Raw genomic sequence first — 20916 nt, 5'->3', positions numbered from 1 at the left:
TGATAAGCTTTTTTTTGGTTACACACAGCTAAACGTGGACTTTAAAACACTGGTCTTTCCAGTCTATTACATGCTCACAAACCTTTCTTTTGCTGTCCCTCAGGGGGAAAAAAAAGTGTACAAATCAATTGGGCCAGGATTTTTTTTTCTTTGAATTAACTAGTGAAACCTTTCTCTTATCTATTCTTTTCTACTCACACAAACTCTGTGTCTTAATTCCTCCTCATGGTACCAGATAACTGTATTCCATGGTCCTTCAAGTTGCAGTAGGCTCAAAGCTTTGGGCTCAGATCAGTCATAGCTCTACAAATGCGAACAAACTATGGAACTCCCACTAAAATAGCAAAGCAAATTGTCCCTACTTTTAATAATGCAGCTTTGCACATGGAGCCCATATGGCCTTTAAATTAAGAAATTAGTTACATTTCCTTGATAGCTCACATTCTTATTAGCACCGTTGGCGTCCTTACTTGGCCTCCTTCTAATTATTCGTAAAGTATTATCTTACATGAGATGTCTCGTTTCCCACTAATTTTTTTCAGTTAAAAAAATTATTATTATTAAATGGCATATTCCCAGTATTTATGTTAAAGGAAGAAAAAAGAAAAGAAAAGATCTTTGCTATGGGATGGAAACTGGTAATTATGCTCTGCTAAGCACATCACAGACGCCCAGCTGGCACAATTAAAGAAATAGCTGATCAGTTCCAGTTATTGATTCTGCTAACATGTTTGTTCACGGTTGCTTCTTGTCTAATTAGTTTTTTTCTGCTTTCTTAGTCTAAAAGCATACCTTTCCAGACGGGGCTATTTTCAGACATTAGTGAGCAAGGCTTCCTTTAGTTGCCTTCTAGATTTGGTTTTTTTTTTTTTTTTTTTTTTTTTTTGATGCAGTAGTTTGCCTATTCATTTAGCTAGGCGATGGCCTGAAGGCTAGACTTTCCTCTGAATTCCTTATTGAATTTCAAATCTGGATCTTACATGCTTCTCTTTTTAAATGGATGTCTCCGGAGCGTTGGTACAGCCCCAATTGAAGCTGTTGTCATCAGGGGATGACATGAGACTAGGGCTGTCTCCACAAACTGGGACAAACTGAAAATGCCTAAAAGTTGCTGGAAGTCCTATTTGGTGAGGCTTGATAGAAGCATTCATTCTCTCTTCTGCCAAAAAGGAAAAATTTTAACACACTGTAATTTCCGTTTCCGAAACACAGATCGTGCAAGGAGTAAAGACATTTTTGCTGTTAACAAAAGGCGGGAGGGGGCAAATGCAGCACCAGTTTCTAGAAACAAAAGCTTATGATCTCTGTCCTGGAAAACCGATGAATACCACCCTATTGGAGGAGAAAATGCATACGGTCTGGAGTCTTTGCCTTTGTCAAAGTTTGTGGAATAAAGCTTTAAAATACAGCAACAGATGCTAGTGTGAAATGGAGGCAGAGCGTCTGTGGCCCAGCAGATCAGTTGACTAATAAACCCTGCCCTGGCTCTATGGCTGTGCTCAATAGCAATGGCAGCTGTCACGAAGCTCAGGGACGCCGGGATGCTGTCAACATTTTAATCACTCCCGCGCAGGCAAAGAATAAATGTTGCTCTTTTTTAACACTGCTATTTTTTTTTCCCAATGCAAGGTTTAGAATCAAAGGCTTTTGTTTACCTAAGCATTAAAAATGAGGCAACCTTAGAGTATTTCGATAGGAATTTCTATTGTCTCGGTTAAAAAGGATGGGACCGATCCATTTTAATCTGGTGTTTTTACTGTTAACTGCTGATTTAGTTGGTCCTGTTGCTATAAACCTTTCAAACCATGGAGGATGAGCCAATTTTCCTTCTTTAACAAAAGAGCATCTTGCAGATTATAATATTCCATTAACTTTACAGTTTTACTTCAGCACCATATTGAGGCATTGAGACACTGATTCAAATGATAGAAAATTAATTTTCAGTTTTTTATTACATTTTCAGTGGAAAACTACTGATGATATAGCTGCTGTAGCATAAAAATGACACAAGAAATTATGAATTTTATTTCCTTCAGGGAAAAGAAAGTAGACAGTTCACAAGACTAAAATTGGACCCCCCAAACCCCAAAACCATGAAAAACTTTAACCTTTTAAAACTTCTGCTGTTAAAATCATTACTTTTGGATGTAAAACATGATACAGAACAGGAATAAAAATGAATCACATCAACTCAACAGCAAATAGTTGTAAGTACAAGCATCTTCAACAGAGGCAGATTTTAAAGATGGGAATATAATTTGGGAACTCTGGCTCTGGCACCAAACCTGGCCCACAGCCTAGTTTTGTAAGTAAAGTTTTATTGGAACTCAGCCACACTCATTCACTTACACACCACCTATGGCTGCTTTTACACTACAACAGAGAATATATGGCCTGCAAAGCTAAAATATTTACCTTGCTGTTTATGGAAAATATTTCCAACCCTTGGAAGAATGCATAAATTTTCTCCCTTGAAAAGCAAAAACTAGAAATAAGATGTTCTCTCTCCCTCTTTGTTTGTTTTTTTTTTCCACTAAAATATGCACAAGACAATAATACTGACTTAAGATATCAGGTCATTTCCAGAAGGGAATCCCAATCGAAATCAAACCGTAAGGGAAAATTGAAACTTTGGAGCATTCCTGAAGAGATGAATGAGCTGGTATAGTTCATTTACTCAGATATTCAGAAAGCACTGTAACCAATAGGAGATCCTGTCTTCGCACATTTTATTCAGTTTATTAACAATTGGTAATGCTTTAGCTTCTGTACTGTTGCCGAAGTTCGCTCATCTCCCCTCCAACTCCTTCCATAGCTTTTGTCACTACCTGGGTTACCTCCTTTACACCCGTTTAACTCTATTACGTGGTCACATAGTCCATGTCCTACTACTGTGTGCCTTGGGATACGTCTACCGGTGTCATCGAACAGTATGACTGTAAGTCTCTGACTCCCCCTTTTTCCGCCCTCATTTCCACCTCAAGCATTTAGTCATTTCGGACTCTGCTCCTTTTTGCCCTTCAAAGCAAATGGAGAAGGAGAGGACTCAAACTCCTTTCACTAAGGTATGGTACTGGATAGATGAAGACAACTCACCCTCCCTGCAAAAACATTTGATTATAGTATAGGAGATATAATAATCAGGCTTCTAAGAGTGGAAACCCTGCCCCCTGGGGGATGCTGTTTTCCAGAGGGTGATCTGTAGAGGTTGGGGAAGTTCACTAAAGATGAGTCTTACATCATATTTCTAATGCTTCTCAAAGCATATGATCAAGCTACTGCCCACATCTAGGACTTTTTGCCAGCTATATACTTTCTCTGCTATGCCTGCTCCCAGCCTGCCATGTCCCTTCATTATGTGGCACCAGGGACCAAATTCTCCAATACACTGTGAACCACGTCTGAAACATAGGCTTATCGAATATTTAAATGCATGAGCATACTTTGCTTCTCAAAATGCCCCAAAGCCTGCGCTCTTGACTCAGAGCAAAAGCCAAAGTCCTCACTAGAGTCCAAAAGCCCCAACATGGTCTGGCTCTCCTTTCCTTTCTGAATGTCAATCCTCAGCTCTCCCTTCTGCTCATTCTACTCTGGGCACAATGGCTTTCTCACTATTATCCTTGTTGCCACCTCAGGGCCTTTGCACTTCTTGTTTCTTCTGTTCCGTTATATCCATGGTTTATCACCCTCACTTCTTTCAAGTCTCTGCTCAAATGTTGTTCTTTCCCATAACCCTCCATCCTCTTAAGCCAACTTCATTTTTCCCATAGCACTTGTTACCTTCTAAGATAATATATAACATATCTATTTATTTCTCTCGCCATTAAAACATAAACTCCACAAAAGCAGCAGATTTGTTTTTCTTCATTGATGTTTCCCCAGGATGTAGGACAGTACCTGGTACACATCAGGCACTCCGTAAGTCATAAGTCTTTCCTGAATTAATTACTTCCAAAGCTTGTGAGCAAGAAACAGACTTACCACCCCTCCCTCTTTCTTACCACTTTGACTGCATTGTAAATATGTACAAACGATGGCAAATTTATAAAAATGTGCTTCTTTCTGTTCCCTCACTTTGAGTCTTCTGTTCCATGGGCTTCACCTCACCTTCCCTCTGAAGTCTTCTCAGAGTAAAAAGAAACCCTTCTCCCATCTCCAACTCCATGTGTATTAAAACTCTTGTTACAATGGACTCCTTCAAGTCCACGCAGCATAGCTGCCCAGCTTCCTGAAAAAAACCACAGGAACTATACACCACGTGTACTCTTGGCCTATCCTACTAGGTCCCAGATGGTACAGATCTTCCAGACAGCAAATCTAATATATGTCGAGTCTGAGCAGGCCACAGAGTTCTGTGCCTACAGAGGAAAGAACCTCGACAGAGTGATCATCATTATGTAGCCATATGACAGTCCTCTCCCCTGACATATGGGCTGAGAATTGGGATGGCTGTCACCCCACTTAGTTCCTAAATTGCTGAAGGGCAAAGAGCATTTCTTCAGACCAGGTTAAACCTCATCACAGCTAGCTAGCACGGTGCTTTTCTTCCAGTAAGCATTCAGTACAGAGATACTAATAGGCAATAGGAGTGAGGAAACAAAAGAAAAATTAGGCGATGGCTTAGTTATTTGTTTAGAATTATATCTTCACCGTATGTAGGTAATGGCTCCAGTGGAAATGTGGCTCTGTGTATAGAGCTGCTTTGACACAGATGCACTAAGTATACAGAGAGATGCAAATGCAAAGAATATGCATGCCCGGAGAGAACTCAAATACTTTTATATCTGAATGACTTCATGCTCTTTTCTTATAACATCTAGTATGCAAAAAATAGTCACAGAAAAACATATTCATCCATTTCTATAATTTTTATTGTTATATCAAATTAAAGTATGTGTTTTTCCGGAATTAAATGTAAGATGTAGAATTTCTAAAAGAGGCTTTGAGTCTCACAACTACTAAATAAATTTAAATTTAATTAAACTAATTCAGCCTTTACTTGTGATGTGGTTTATTTTTTTACAGTTGGAAAAAATGACCACATTACCATTGTTCCTGGTAAAAGAACAAAACACAAAAGTATAAATGATTAAAAAATTATGTAGGGGGCTTCCCTGATGGTGCAGCGGTTAAGAATCCGCCTGCCAATGCAGGGGACACTGGTTTTATCCCTGGACTGGAAAGATCCCACATGCCGCGGAGCAACGAAGCCTGTGCGCCACAACTACTGAGCCTGTGCTCTAGAGCCTGAGAACCACAACTACTGAGTCTGCATGCCGCAACTACCGAAGCACGCCTAGAGCCCGTGCACCGCAACGAAGAGTAGCCCCTGCTTGCTGCAACTAGAGAAAGCCCGCATGCAGCAACGAAGATCCAACACAGCCAAAAAATAAAAATAAATAAAATAAAATATAATGTTAAAAAAAGAAAAGATTATGTAGGTTTACTATGGTGAGCATGGGAAATGAAACTTACATTTAGCTTTGCCTGGGGTAACAACTCCAGCTGCATTGCTACAGAAACTCTCCGTTCTTTCCACTTCTATATCAGCCCCTCTTTCCTCCAGCTACTGTATATCTTACAATTCTCTTTCCTTCCAAGCCCTTATATCCCTTCCACTGTTCCAAACACCCTTCTTATCTACTTGTCAGTGATGGCAAGAGAGGTGAGGCAGAATGACGAAGGTAAAAGAGGGGCAGCGTCTGCCCTGTTTCCACATCATGGCTAAGAGCCACTCCCTCCACCGCAGCTCTCCCTGTCCACCATTGCCTGCTATTTCCCCTGCACCTGCCTCAGGGTCTCAGTGTGCCCCTCATATTACTTGCCTCATTTCAGAGTTCCTGCTCTGGTTTCTATACTCACAGCATGAGGAACTCTTATCCCAAGCCCTGGATCTTCTTTGTCTGGCCATAGGAAACCCCATCAGTACCTTCAAGCCTACAACCAACAGGCAGCTTGAGTGGTTTGAGAAGAAACCTCTGTTCTCACTTCTAGGCCTGCAGTTAAGGGTAGGTGTGCTCCTGATACTCACATCAGCTGTAGCAATGCACTTCTGCATAGGAACATGGCAATGTTTGGTGATTGGAATCTTCAGTAACACACAAACAAAGATCCCCAGTAATTAAGAATGGGGGAAGAGGGGATAACCCTCACAAACATTCACACCCAAGTTCACAAGGGAAGAGAGAAACCTTGCAACTGTTGGACAAAAATTTCCCCCAGCTTTATTGAGATATAATTATGTGAAACATAATTGTGTACAGGTGATGATTTGATATATGTATCAATATCTATTGCAAAATTATTACCATGATAGGGTTAGTTAACACCTCCATCACCTCATGTAATTATTTTGTGTGTGTGTAGTAAGAATATTTACAGTTTACTCTCTTAGCAATTTTCAAGCATGTAATATAGTGTTGTTAACTGTTATCACTATGCTATACCTTAGATTCCCAGAACTTACTCATCTTATAACTAGAAGTTTGAACACTTTGACCAACATCTTTCCTTTCTCCCCCACCCCCCAGGCCTGACAACCACCATTCTAGTCTCTGTTCTGAGTTTAACTTTTTTAGATCCCACACGTAAATGAAATCATATAGTGTTTGTCTTTCTCTGTTGTCACATATGGCAGAATTTCCTTCCTTTTTATAGCTGAATAAGATTCTTAATGTAAGTGTTTATCACTATAAACTTTCCTCTTAGAACTGTTTTTGCTGCAACACATAAGTTTTGGTATATTGTGTTTTCATTTTTGTGTGTTTTAAGATTTTTTTAATTTCCCTTTTTATTTCTTCTTTTAACCCATTTGTTGTTCAGAAGTGTATTATTTAATTCTCAGATACTGTGAAATTTTCAGTTTTCTTCCTGCTATTGATTTCTACTTCCATACCACTGTGGTCATAAAAGATACTTGGTATGTTTTAAATCTTCTTAAATTTGCTAACACTTGTTTTGTGACCTAATATGTGATCTATCCTGGAGAATGTTCCATTTGCACTTGAGAAGAATATGTGTTCTGCTGCTCTTGGATGGAATGTTCTCCACATATCTGTTAGGTTCACTTGGTCTAAAGTACAGTTCAGATCTGCCTTTTCCTTATTGATTTTTCTGCCTGGATGATTTACCTATTGGGGAAGTGAGGTATTAAACTACCCTAATATTATTGTATTTTTATCTATTTTTCACTTCAGATCTGTTAGTATTTGCTTAATATATTTGGAGTGCTCCCATGTTCAGTGCATATCTACTTATGATTGTTATGTTCTCTTGATGAATGTACACCTTTATCATTATATAATGGTCCTCTTTATCTCTTGTTACAGCTTTGGAGTCAAATTCTATTTTATTTGCTATAAGCATAATTACCTTTGTTGCCTTTTGGTTTCCACTTGCATGTAATATCTTCTTCCAGCTCTTCATTTTGAGCTGGTATGTATCCTTGAAGCTAAAGTGAGTCTCTTGTAGGCAGTGTATAGTCAGGTCTCTCATCTTTTTTCTTTTTTCCATTCAGCTATTCTGTGCCTTTTTACTGGAGAATTTAATCCATTTACATTTAGAGTAGTTATTGATAGGTGAGGGCTTACTAATGTCATCTTATTGTTTTCTGGCCCATGTTCCTTTCTTCCTGTATTTCTGTCTTTCTTTGTGACTTGATAATTTTCAATAGGAGTATGCATTGATTTCCTTCTTTTTATCTTTTGTGTATCTACTGTAGGTTTTTCCTTTGTGGTTACCATGGGGCTTAAAATATCTTATAGATATAGCTATCTATTTTATGCTGATAACAACTTTGATCATATAAAAAAAGAAAAAAAAAGAAAAAACTCTATCCTTTTAATCTCCTCTTTTATATATTTAATGAAATAGTTTACTTCTTCTTATACTATTATTTATTTAAAAAATTATTGTAGCTACAATTATTTTTAATACTTTTGTCCTTTAACCTTTATACTAGAGTTAAGTGGTTAACACGTCACCATATTACAGTTTTAAAGTATTCTGAATTTGTCTATATACTCACTTTTATCACTGTGTTTTATGTTTTCATGTTACTAATTAGTATCCTTTTATTTCAGCTTGAAGATTCTTTTCAGCATTTCTTATAAGTCAGGTCTAGTGGTGATGAATTCCCTCAGCTTTTGTTTGTCTGGGGAAATCTCTATCTCTCCCTCATTTCAGAAGGACAATTTTGTTGCATAGAGTAGTTTTGGTTGCAATTTTTTTTCTGTCAGCACTTGGAATATATTATTCTTACCTCTTGGCTGGTAAGGTTTCTACTAAAAAATTCACTTATAGTGTTATGGGGGATAGTTTTATGGGGGTTCCCTTGTAAATTGCAAACTTCTTTTCTCTTGCTGCTTTTAAGATTCCCTCTCTATTTTTGGAATTTTTTTTTATTATAATGTTTCTTGGATTTTTACTTATTGTATTTGATTATATTTTTTATTTATTATAACATGTCTTGGAGAAGACTTTTTAAGTTGAGTTTGTTTGGGGACCTATGAGCTACATGAACTTGAATGTTCAAATCTCTTCCCAGATTTGGGAATTCCCAGCCATTATTTCTTTAAATAAGCTTTCTGCACCCTTCTCCCTCTCTTCTCCTTCTGGAACTCCATCAACCACAGATTGTCTTTTTTAGTGGTATCCCACAGATCAAGTAGGCTTTATTCATTCCTTTTCAATCTTTTTTCTTTGTTCTTCTCTGACTGGATAATTTTAAATGTACTGCCTTTCAATTCACATATTCTTTCTTCTGCTTGATCCATTTGATATTGATTTTCTCTGTTTTTCTTTTTTTTTTCATTCATTGTATTCATCAGCTCCAGAATTTCAGTTTGGATCTTTTTTACAATTTCTATCTCTTTGTTAAACTTTTTATTTTGTTTGTGTATTGTTTTCCTTATTTCATTGAATTGTCTTTCTGTGTTTTCTAGTAACTCACTGAGCTTCCTTAAAACAACTATTTTGAATTCCTTGTGACGTAAAACACAGACCTCCATGCCTTTAGGGTAGGTTACTAGAAATTACTGTGCTCCCTTCATAGTATTGCCTTGATTTTTCATGTTTATTAAAGCCTTGCATTGTTGTCTTCACATTGAAAGTAGCGGTCACATCCTGCAGTCTTTACTGACTGACTTCAGGAGAGAGATACCTTCCATCAGCTCTGCTAGGTATTCTGAGGCTTTCTCAGACTTTCTATGGATACACCTGCTCCTCACTTCTTGCTCCCTCTTGTAGCAGAAATCTTGAACTTGTTTGTATTCTCTAGATCCTGCAGAGCCAGGCCATGTGCTGACACCTCTCTTTTGCTTTCCCAAGAGTGGTCTCTTCCAGGCCTGCATATTTGGGTCAGGTTTCTGTACATGCTTACCAGCCATCTGCAACAGCTTGCTCTTGCCACCATCTGGAATATGCACAAGAGGTCAACCACGGTGCAGAGGTATATGGGTAAAGTGTGATGAGTGCTGGAGATGCCCGTGGATCAGCTGGGGAGATCTGTAAGCAAAGTATCCCCAGTGGCTCGTGGGCAGGCCTCCCCATTGAGTCTCTGATGTGGTTAGTGGGATCTACGTCCACTTGATATGTTCTGTTCTGAGCCATGGCTGTTGTTCTCCTACCACTCATGCCCCCAGGCATGCAACACAGTACTCTGGATGTGGCAAGAGGGAAATGGGCCTTTTTGGCAGTGTCTGACAAAGATGGGGAAGCCAGGCGCTTACTCACACAGTATCACTTCCCTGCCCTCAGGAGAAATCACGGGCCAAGAAAAGCTCTCTTGGCACTGAGCTGTGCCACCTTGCAGAAGGGGTGATGCAGGTTAAGTCAAACTGTTCCTCGCACCTGCCTGATGCATCCCATCTTGATTTTTTCCACAACAGGGTGCTAGGACTTCTCTGCTGGAAGAGACTTCCACAAAGGCTCTCTCATTCGTGGATGATTGTCTGAGACGGTGTTCTCCAGGGGGTCCCAGAGGGGAGAGGGGCTGGAGCAAGTTCATGAGGCACTTCTGTGTTCATAGCCAGTACCGAGGTCTGCGTGCCTATTACCTGACACATGGGTGGGTGGAGGCTCCTCCTGGGTCCCAGGCATATGGTGCTGGTGACAGACCAAAGCCAAAAGGGCCTGTAACTGAGCCCTCAGAGGCAGAGAGTTGTTTTCAGGTCTATAGCTGGGACCACAGTTGGCAGGTCAGCTGCCTGGTGTGGGCCTGTCTTCTCAAAACTGCTCTCCTCGTTCATGGACTACACCAGGTCTCACTCTTACCTGGAGCTCTGAGCTCCCACAAAGGCACCTCTGTCTATGGACAGATGCCAAATTGTTTGGGTGGGGTGATACAAGCGCGGGATGTCTTATTTGGTCATCTTGCTGATGTCTCTCTCTGGAAACTTTAGAAATTGTTAAAATAACACGGTTGAAACTTGCTAGCCTGAAAAGTCTCACAAAACTTTCTTTTTCTTTGGTTAAGATTTATTTGTGTAGATAGCTACATCACCACAATCAACTAAAATCCTTTCCACACCTGTTTTGGGCTGAATTATGTCACTCTCCAAATTCATACGTTAAAACCCTAACCTCTTATACCTCAAAATGTGACTGCATTTAGAGACAGAGTTTTAAAGAGGTAATTAAGTTAAATTAGGTCACCAAGGTGGGTCCTCATTTTGTATGACTGGTGTCCTTATAAGAAGAAATGATTAGGGCACAGATACATATAGAGAAAAGACCATGTGAAGACACTGGGAGAAGTCCATCGACAAGCCAAGAAGAGAGGTCTCAGAAGAAAACAATTTGGCTGACACCTTAGTCTTGGAATTCTAGCCTCCAGAATTGTGAGAAAATACATTTCTGCGGTTTAAGCCACCTAGTCTGTGGTATTTGTTACAGCAGCCCTAAAAAACTAGTACAGGGACTTCCCTGGTGGCACAGCAGTTAAGAATCCACCAGCCAATGCAGGGGACACGGTTTGATCCCTGGTCCAGGAAGATCCCACATGCCGCGGAGCAACTAAGCCTGTGTGCCACAACTACTGAGCCCATGCTCTACAACAAGAGAAGCCACTACAACGAGAAGCCCGTGCACTGCAACGAAGAGTAGCCTCCACTCACTGCAACTAGAGAAAGCTTGTGTGAAGCAACGAAGACCTAACGCAGCCAAAAAAAAAAAAAAAAAAAAAAAAAAACTAGTACAAACCACCAAACACTGTTACTCACTGGTTGATAAATGATGTGACCTTAATTGGCAATCTAAATATATCTAAATTTGTTTCCATGTGAAATTTTTATGCAAACTCTTAATCTACTAGGGGAAAACTTTTGAAATGTTATCTCTGTTGGGGACTACTACCTGGGGGGAGGGGGCTGGTATCAAGTACTTTCCAGATCCCAGTCTTGTAATCTGAAAGAAACACACTGGAGGTGCCTACTTGGGAAATCTTTCTATCTCTAAATTCAGGGATTAGAGACCTGGCAATTGAGTGAGGGCAAAGACTGCAGGCAATCAACAATATTCTTTCTCCCCTTATTCCACAGAATAGAGGCTTTAGAGAGGTCAAACCAGCATCAGATTAAGAGTATATTTTCCAGCCTTTATGCTAGTGGGGAGGTTTGGCCATAAAGCTAGAATCTGGATAATGAGATGTGAGTTGAGGTGTGTAATCTTTGAGCCCTATCCATAAAGGAGAAGAAGCATGCCCCTCTTCCTTCTACCCCTGAGTCTAAGCGTGCAAATGGTGATGAATCTACCTTCAGGACAAAAGCAATACCTTCAAGATTTCAGATATTTCAATGGAGACTTTGTTCCCAACACAGCTGAGCTTCTCAACATCCTGGGCTGTTTAGACTGTTACATGAGAAAGATATAATTTCTACCTTATTTAAGCCACTGCATTTTGGGATTTTTATAATGGTAGACTAGACTGTATTTTAACTAATACTCAAATGCCATAAAAGAAGAAAATAGATAAAGATCTGGAAAGAAGGGAAAAAGAGAAAAAGAGTGAACAGTTTCCCATGTATATAATTTATCAGTGCATTGATTTATGACTTAAAATGAACACTTCTAAAAACCAATAAGGGAAAGACAGATGGCCAAATAAAAAAATGGGCAAGATATCTGAAAAGGTGCCTTATGAAAGAAGATATCCATACAGACCACATACATGTGAAAGGTTGCTTAGTCTCAGTGATCGAAAACAATACCACCTCACAACTTCTGAATGGCTAAAATTAAAACCTTTGACAACACCAAGTGCTGGTGAAGATGTAAAACAAGTGGAATTTTCCTATGTTGTTTGCTGGTGGTAAGGTAAATGGTACAATCATGTTTGAAAACACTAAGGTAGTATTTACTGCCAAGAGTTGATCAGATGCCTCTCCCATGTCCCACCAACTGTAGCACCTAAAGAAATGTGTGCATATATTTCTTAAAAGATACATACTAGAATATTCATACTAGCCCCAAACTGGAAACAACCAAGATACATAAATTGTAGAATGATCATACAGTGGAATACCATACAGAAATGGCACGTAACAAACTACTGCTACACAACGCAACATGGAAGAATAATCACAAATATAATGTTGAGTGACAGGAGCCAGAACCAAGAATAGAGAACCCCCCTGACTCATTACTTCCAGCCTAAGTCAGTTTTGAGTTCTAGTAAATCCTAGCCAGTTCTTTTTTACTTCCTGATCCCTTCACGATATCTATACACAAACATTACTTGAATGAGGACATTCAAGACTTAAACAAAGACAAATTCTTCTTCCTAATCTAGTTTGGCCAAATAAAATAGAAGGAAAGGCTAAGTGATACATTATCATAAGGGAAGAAAACTTTACAATTAGAAAATTTATAAGAGGCAAGTTTGTGAGTGTTAGATTACAAAGCAAAGAAGTTAAGTTTCCAGTGTCTGGGTGTAGGACTGGAAGCCGGGACTCATCAAGGAAGGGCTGAAATTAATTGATAAAAGATGACCTGAGCAGAGAAAAGTGTTAGTAATAAGAATAGAGAAGAAAGGCCTTATTAAGAAGTAATCTGAATACGTGGCAAAAAGGAACCATGCTTAGAAAATAAGGTTTGGGAACCAGATGGCCCTAGGTTCTAATCAGGGAAATTTACTATCTGTGTAACTTTGGGCAAATTACTTAAGCTCTCTAAGCCTCAATCACAAAACTGGGGAATGTTTGTTTCTAACTTGCAGCAATTTTAGGAGAATTAAATGAGGCAACAGAGCACCTGGCATATACATAATACTCAGTAAATTTAAGGTCTATTTCTATAGCTACTAATAAGTTTATTATTATTACCACATACACAGCTTAGCAGAGATATTGCCATTAAACTATATGATTCTTCATCATCCTGTTTAAATGATATATAAAGTGCTTGTATGCTCAACACTGCTGAATCTCAGGAATAGACTTCATGTTTAGAAGAGGTATAAACTGAGGTATCGTTGCTCCTAAAACATTTTGAACAGGTTATATTCGACTCGTCCTTATCCACACACGTTAGAGGTCCCTTAGCTTATATAAACATAAAACTGTAAAACACCAGTCAGCTTTTGTTTACCAGGTCACAAAGATATTTGAGGTCCTTTATATCTCTGTAACTAATTCTGTGCCACACAAATGAATTGAAAAGGAAAACAAAGACAATTATCCACATAATTCAAGGAGCAAACACTTGCTAGAAGGAAATTAAAAGGAAAATTCTATTGAACTATATTTTCTATGAGGAAGCTCACCATGGAGCTATTCAGCTTAGCAATTTCTTGTATTTGTGCCACTTTTCTATGCCTTTTAATTCTGGTTTTACTTGCTTTTATAAAATGATATTTAGTGTTTCTGTAAATAAGCCTCTAAAATATGGAAATCCTATTTATAGACGTGGCTTTATAGAGAAATACCTGTGATAATGCTTACAGTCTAAGATCATTAGGAATAAAAAACCCTCTGGCTTCTTGCTACAAATTGGAATTTCTAATCTTGCTTCCAAAGAAAGGTGTATGTTTTTTATTGCAGTCTAAATTTATAGACTTTTTTGGATTCTCACATTTCTATAGTCATTTGCATAGTACAAAAAACATATTACATAATGAGTCAGTCAAGCTAAATTATAGGCAGTTCTTTTCAATCAGGCCACTGCAGTTCTGTGTTGCTCAGTTCAGCTCCTGTCTCCCACTGCTCAAATGTTGCCATGGTGACCAATTTTTGTCATGTACATTCCTAGGTCCCATGCGGCTCCCTTATTCATAACACTTTGCCATCACTACAGTGACCGCTAGCTGTTATCTGATTACCTAGTCTCCCCTTACATATCACCTTGAAGCTACCTGGGTGAATTCTTGAAACCTGAGTGTAAATGATATGTTACATAAACAAGAAAATAAATTCATATGAAATAAAATGATCAGGGTAATAACAAATAAATAAGACTTCTTAAGCCATCCATAAGCAGGAATTCTATGAATTTATACTCTTACTATTCTCCAGCTATATCACCGTCCATATCATTGGAAGATCGATTTGATTCTTTTATGACAAGTGGAATAACAAGATTGCAAAACTGTAGAGCTAAATTTGATCAACCACGTTGCAATCCATCTGATCGTTGAGATTTCCACTGTTATGACAGCTGAAAAACACAAATTATCAGTATACTGGAAGAAGGCACTGAGGAGGTGCAGAGACAGTCTAATTTATCCATATACCTAAAAAGACAATGTCATATGGATAAAATAAATTCCACCTCTTTTTACTTTTTAGATATTGTAGGCTGAATCTCTTTCGAGTAAAAACACAACCTTAAAAAAATCACAAGAAACCAGATCAAAGACATAAATAGAACAAAATATGCACAAGCGATCTCATCCAAGATCAAAGATGTGAACGTAATTGCCATGAATAAGAAGTGCAGAGCTCACCAGAACAGAATGTCTTCAGCACACAGAGAATTCTACCAGAAGAAAAAGAAAAAAAAAAAAAAAAAAAAAAAAAAGAAGAAGAAAAGGAGAAAAAAAAGTCTCTGGGAAATCAAGCGCTCCACAAAGCCAGTAAAATGTCTTTATTTTCCCCTTTGCAGGAAGCAAAATTTCTATGCCGTACTGTTGAAATGACCAAATATGGAGCAATGCCCACCAACTCTGAAGAAGGGAAGCACATTAGAACGTTTCCACTTTATGGGCTAAGCGTCAAAATTTTATAGTATTTTTTCCTGCCCAAATCCACCCCCAAAACTTTAATCTTTAAAAATGTTTCACTGTAAAACAACCAGGTACAGAGAGGGTTTTCAAGATAGTGAAATATTGACATAGTACCATTTGAGAGAGCAGCTTTGCTTGTTAAAATCATGTAATTAATTTAATGCATAAGGGAAAAAGAAAAAAAAGTAGAGGGAGTTCCCTTTATTAAATATTTATCACTGGAGCCCTGGGTGGATGCCACTCAGAGAAGCAATCATTAGAGATGGGACATTGATTGAAGTGAATATTAAGTAGTACTCTATGCTAAATAACAACTGCTGATTTCTTGGGAAAAAAAAATTCTTGGGACTCTTAAACGATCTTTTAGAGAGTCCTATTGCATGCACGTAATTTTAAGTAATTCGGTCTTTTAAAAATGTCTCTGCCTCTGACCTTATAGAACTTTCATCTCATTCAAGCCAATGAACTCAACTCTTTTCTACCATTCTACAGTAACAGGGTGCAGGGGAGAGAGGGAGAGGGAGAGGGCGTGTGACACAGTACGAGACAGGGAACACGTGAGAGCAGATGGTTATCAGAAATGCAAGCTCATACCTTCAGAAAGAGGAGAAAAAGCAAATTAATAATCCATGATTTGGGACTTCCCTGGTGGCACAGTGGTTAAGGATCCGCCTGCCAATGCAGGAGCCACAGGTTCGATCCCTGTTCTGGGAAGATCCCACATGCCGCGAGCAACTAAGCCTGTGCACCACAACTACTGAGCCTGTGCTCTAGAGCCCACGAGCCACAACTACTGAGCCCATGTGCCACAACTACTGAAGCCCGTGCACCTAGAGCCCATGCTCTGCAACAAGAGAAGCCACCACAATGAGATGCCCACGCACTGCAACGAAGAGTAACCCTGGCTCACCGCAACTAGAGAAAGCCCGCGTGCAACAACGAAGACCCAACGCAACCAAATAAATAAATAAATAAATAAAATTGAAAAAAAACCCCATAATTCTATTTAGCCTACTAGGGGGAAGACAAATTTATGATTCAAGGTAAAGTTTGATCAAATAGGTTAGCACTGAAAGTGCTAACTTTATTCTCTGTAGCAAAAACATTCAGGAAGCAATGTGCTTCCTAATGATATTTAGCTATAAATACGTACATTAACAGATATGCACATTTTTGCCCTTAGGATATAGATATAATAACTGAAAATACTGTTTTGAAAAATAATACAAATTTGGGGCAATCTATTTCTATGAGGCTAATGTCCTCCACAAATGTACCAGAATTCATTTTGAGGCTATTTATTATATTGTAGGGTTATTATGGAGAGCAGTATTTTCCTGTCCTTCTAGATCCTGAATATTATCTGACTTTTATTGTGACCGAAGTTCTTTACGTGTTTAATAGGCTAGTTTCCTGGGCTTACTTCACCTGCAAGCAAAATGCAGCCTCCACCTACGTAAAACAAAGTGTTATTCAAGGACATAGGATTTCTTGCCACAGAGATTTTCATTGAACTGTGAAGTAGAAGAAAACTACTGTAGAGTGGATTATGCAAGGGGCTATATGTGGGAGGGGAATACAAGACATTTTAAATAAACCTAGAGAGACACTGAGGCTTATGTCTTCTTAGCACTAAGTATGGTAAAACAAACAAAATAAAAATGTGTCCAGAGAAGGGAAGTCACCTCCCAGTAGAAAATATCCCTTTACTATTTGTTGGAAGGATAAGAGTGGACTACTGAAGAGTGAGTCCACTTCCTGCAACATCTGGAATTTCTAAGGGAAATGCTCTTTTCCCCAATCCGTCTGTTTATATCAGCATGCCGTGAGCAGTATGTTTTGGAGGCTACTAGTGAATCCATTTACAGGGATTTTAGAAATGTCAGGATAAGAAAAAAAAAGGACCCTGTTCCATAGCCAAAAAGAACATTATTGTACTACCATTGATTACAAACACCCTGGGGACCATTTTCTTGAGAAGCTAGGAAAATAGTCTGGTGAAATGGAATAGCATTCCTCTGAGGGGTGCTTACACAACAGTAGTAGTTCTCAACTGAGGAGAATCCACCATCCCTCACCAGGAGACATGTGGCAATGTTTGGAGATATATATATATATATATATATATATATATATATATATAGTGTGTGTGTGTGTGTGTGTGGTACGCGGGCCTCTCACTGCTGTGGCCTCTCCCATTGCGGAGCACAGGCTCCGGACGCGCAGGCTCAGCGGCCATGGCTCACGGGCCCAGCCGCTCCGCGGCGTGTGGGATCTTCCCGGACCGGGGCACGAACCTGTGTCCCCTGCATCGGCAGGCAGGCTCTCAACCACTGCGCCACCAGGGAAGCCCCGCGATATTTTTGATTGCCGCAGTTGGGTGGGGAGTGCCACAGGCATCTAGTAAGTAGAGACCAGGGATGCTGCTCAACATCTTGCAATGCACAAGCCAGACTCCCCGCCCAAAAAGAAGTATTCAACCCAAAATATCAACAGTGCCAAAGTCGAGAGACTCCGGTCCCCTCACTTCCCCTCCACTTGTCCTTTGATTTCATGAGAGCATTTTTACCAAGAGATAAAGCTTATATTTTCTTTAAGGATAATCGAATCACAACTTTTCTTAGGTGACAATCACATATTCATAACCCGTTTACTGTAATGATGCTTCAGATTCATGTATTGAAAATTTAAAGTTTGATAAATATTCAGCTTGATTTTTTGATTCATTATTTAGTAACTGGGCTAAAGCCCCAACTTTTGTCAGGATGAAGTCATTCCCCACACCGTCGTTTCACTCTGGCATCCCTCTCGTGATTAGGCGTCTGATGCCCAGAAATGGCTTGGCAGCCCTGTGGACCCACACATCTACATTTTCCTCTGTGTGTGGATTTTCTGAGAGCCCAGCACACTACTGATAACATTTTCACCTTGGAACTTATTTGATTTTTACAAGTTATGGCCTTTACAAACAGAAGTGATTTTCAATCACCTTTATACCCCCATTTTCTCCTGTAACACTGTAGACAGACGTCTGGGGATTTTTGCAGAGTGCTCAAGTAACTGTTTTGAATAGGAGAATTGCTATAGTCAGAATTTCAAAAGAAAAAAAACTCCTCTTTTCTAGTCTTTTTGACTCCTAGAGTCCTGCTAATTCAAGTCAGAATTCTAGATGTTTCAGAGTTGATAAAAAAAACAAGACTTTGAGCTTGCCTAAGCAGTGTAGTGTGGCATCTCGTTAGAATGCAAAATCCTCTTTTAGATGTTTCGTAGTTAAATGAGAGAGATGCACTGGACACCATTTTGGTCTCAGAAACAAGCCTTGATCCACTCACTTTGACAAGACCCACAGTCATTAGGCCATTCCCTAACAAGCAATGTCCTCATTATAAGTCATTTATTCTGAAGAATTCTAATTAAAACAGACCAGGGAAGACTTTTACTTGAAAATTTCCTTTATCCATTGTCAAGCTACCCTTGAACTTTAGGCTAACTTTCTTTAGTAATATTCTATAATCCAAGGTGTTCACACAATCATTCAAAGATATGTATTGTGTCCACTGCCCAATAATATATACGTAAAGTATAAATTTTTGCTAGGCTTACTTCTGAACGTGGAAATATTATCTTAAAAAGTAAACAAATAATCTAGAAAACTTTTCATTTTTCCTTAACTCAGTGGTTTCCAAAATGTTCTGAGCATAAAACAAATTATCTGGTTACTTATTAAGAGTAAAGGCTCTCAGCCCAGCTTAGACCTCTGTGGGAGGACCCTAGGAACCTGTATTTTTAAATAGCACCCAGAGAATCATATGATTTGGTAATTTGGGAAACAGTGCCTTAGGAGAATACACATACATGGGAGGCCACAACAGACACCATATTAAATTATATATTAATAGATTGGGCAGCTATCTTTCAAAAGGTTGCTTGATACATGCAGAGCACTTAGAAGAGTGGCACACAGTAAGCGCTGAAGTGTGAGATATTATTATTTTCCCGTCATACTTGGTGTAGGTAAGGATTATCATTTAACTATGTCAGCCTTCAAAAACCATTAGTCTTCTCAGTCAATGGCCCAGAGCCTTGTATTTATGACATCCATGATTCTTTTCGTCTTTTTCCTCAGCTAAATTCCTGTCTCATTTTTATTAACTTTCCTATTTTGATGGCTTTCTTATCTCTTTCTTGAACTGAGTGTTCCTCCTGATACTGACTTTTCCAAGAGTCATTTAATTCTTTATCTGTTCACACAAGGAACCCTTCCTGGGAATTCTAACATTCCACTGATAATCATCAAGGTATGTACCTTGATCCTACCCTCTAAACCCAATTTACCTGTTCCCTGGAGTCTGAGACTGACTATTTAAAATGAATCTGAGCTTTCCAGGCTCTTACCCTCTCTAACTAATGTCACTTCAATGCACAAATATTTGAACATTATTCTGGAATATTCCATTTGAGTTTTCTGGAACAGGATATGTTGAACCTGGGAGCAACCCAGTTGATTTTTTCCCTACTTCAGAAAAATCCTTATGCTCATTCACTGATTTATCCATAACTACAGCTGGTATTCTCTTTTGTACAATGCTGGGAACAATCATAAGAAAGGAACAGAAAAGGCCATATATCAGTCTGCCCCTTTCCACATTATTCGTTACTCATTATTGCAGCCTTTCCTAAGTAAAAGATATTTGTTACATAAATCAGACATGTAAAATCTATGTCACTGAGCTAAAGGGAAAAAGAAAGAAGAAGCTATTACTTTGGCCTACTATCAATTCATGTATGTTTAACCTTTGTACCTAATACGAGTATTCCTAGGCTGAATTTTGCAATTGAGAGATCACTTCATATAGTGGTGTATACATGCATTCATGTATGTATACAAATGGGTTTATTCACAAAGAGAGTATTTTTTTCTTTGTAAAGAAGAGTTTCATTCTGCAGTGAGTAGATAAAAACCATTGCCTTTATTTTATCCACTGATTCTCTCCTTTCAGATCTTAATGAAATAAATAAGTGGGAAGTCTGGAAATTCCCAAATGGCCACAGAAACTACCATTACTCTGTGATAAAAGAGGTTAAACTGCCCAAAGCCATAATTTTGAGTCTTAATTGAATGCTAGCAGTTCAACCGTGAGCAGGATGTCCAGAAGAATGGCAGGTCCTCTGTAGGCCTCCCACAATGGGGATGCGTGGGTAGACACCATCTGCAGCTCAGGGGTGGGGGAACAAAAAGACATTTGAGGAAGAGGGGATTTCTTACCGATATGATTTAATGGGAAAGAGCTGAAAGTCATCCATCATGACTCTGACACACATCACACCCAAGATCAGCCAAAGCCACTAGATGTCACGTACCGCCTGCGGCGTGTCAGGCCTTCTGGCATCAGCACTTTTGTGCATCCTGCCACCTCCCCTTTCTTGCTGTACTGCATGGGGAGGCCCAGGAATGCCTCTGCCCACCCCACACCGACGTTTGCTAATGCAGGCTTTATTACCGCACACCTCAACAACCACTCAGGACAATTCATCTGGTGACAGGGAGAGACAATCAGAGCTGAACAAGGATGCCAGCGCCACCAGATGTTGCTGGATCTCTCATAAACTGGGTTAGCACGACCATGCTGTTCCAAGAAGGCCAGGACAATATGGGCCAGGCAAGGACACATGGGTGCTCAGGACTCATGGGGACAGCT

This window comes from Stenella coeruleoalba (assembly GCF_951394435.1).
Source record: "Stenella coeruleoalba genome assembly, chromosome: 6".
Classification (NCBI taxonomy): domain Eukaryota; kingdom Metazoa; phylum Chordata; class Mammalia; order Artiodactyla; family Delphinidae; genus Stenella; species Stenella coeruleoalba.
This window is presented reverse-complemented; position numbering follows the sequence as displayed.